Genomic DNA, 1,333 nt, shown 5'->3' on the forward strand with positions numbered 1-1,333 from the left:
CATTCAATCTTGGACCACTCCCCCGTCACCCCTCCCATTGGCCTCCTCCCCAGCTATAGCGCCTTTTGTTCATTTTTTTTTTTTTTTTGATTTTCGCCTGGGAAGTTCTCTCTCATTCCCCCTCGGTCCCCCACCTTTGCCCAGAAAATTCTCACTCAAGCATGTCTCTTCCTCGGGGAAGCCTTCCCCGTTGTCTTAGGAGCAGGAGTCTTGGCTGGTCTCTTTAAGTTCTCACGGAATCAGCTTCTGTCTTGCAGTGTATTTATCTCAGCTTCCAAATACGTATTCATTAGTGCGATTGTTTTACTAATGACTGTGTCCCCCCAGTAAACTTAAGTTCCACGAGAGCATGAACCATATCTAATTTTTCTCCATTCTATCTGCCATGCCTGGGACATAGTAGGCAGACAATAAATGCAAGCAGGAAAGAGGGAAGGAGAGAGACAGGAAGGAAGGAAGGAAGGAAGGGAGGGAGGGAGGGAGAGAGGGAGAGAGGGAGGGAAGGAAGGAGGAAGGATGGGAGAAAGGAGGGAAGGGGAAGAAAGGAAGTCTGACCTAAAAACATTCCCCCAATATGGAAGAAACATTTTTTGTGTAACACCATTAAGCGTCCCCCCAGCACAAGCAGCTCTACGTCTTGCCCACCGTCAGGAGACGTTTGTGAGGTCAGCATCTGGAAGGTCTGATTTCCCATAGACATTTTCTACTTTTGGCCTCTCAGGTCCTAAAAGGCCTCAATATCTCATCAATAGATCCCCCTGAGTTGCAAAATGTCCCGTCAGCGGCTACGTAGCTGACAGCAGCAGACTTCCTCCGTTCCACCCCTCTGTGGCCAAACGACCTTGCAGGCAATTCCGCTGAAATCCCTTTCCCAGCAATCATTTTCCACCCAAGCACCCTTTCCCGTACTTGCTAGGATTCTCCCAGTCATTTTTTCCTGTGTCTTTCCTCACCCATTTCTGAAGACGAAAACATGTCTGTGACTCTTCATTGCGATAGTAACCACATTTGCCATTTCTGCTTGTTCATGGCACTAATACGCAATAATTAGTCTTTTATCTTCATCTCATGCCTCATTCATAGCACAATTACAGCCATCATTAATTGCTATCAGGTCGTCTCATCCCACGGTGGTGTGAATCAGGTCCTCCCTGAAGACTTGGCTCAAATCACAGATAGTATCAGGGCCACGTCCTTCCTGTCGCCTTTTCTCCACCTTCATCGTGAAAAAGACGTACATCACACACCCCATGCAGCTTCCAAAACACCAGCCAGCCGACCAGAGCCAGCCTCCTTGTGTACAGTGAAGGGGCAATTTTCCTGAAGCGTGGCA

Source organism: Propithecus coquereli, unplaced genomic scaffold (assembly GCF_000956105.1).
Source record: "Propithecus coquereli isolate 6110/MARCELLA unplaced genomic scaffold, Pcoq_1.0 Scaffold777, whole genome shotgun sequence".
NCBI lineage: Eukaryota > Metazoa > Chordata > Mammalia > Primates > Indriidae > Propithecus > Propithecus coquereli.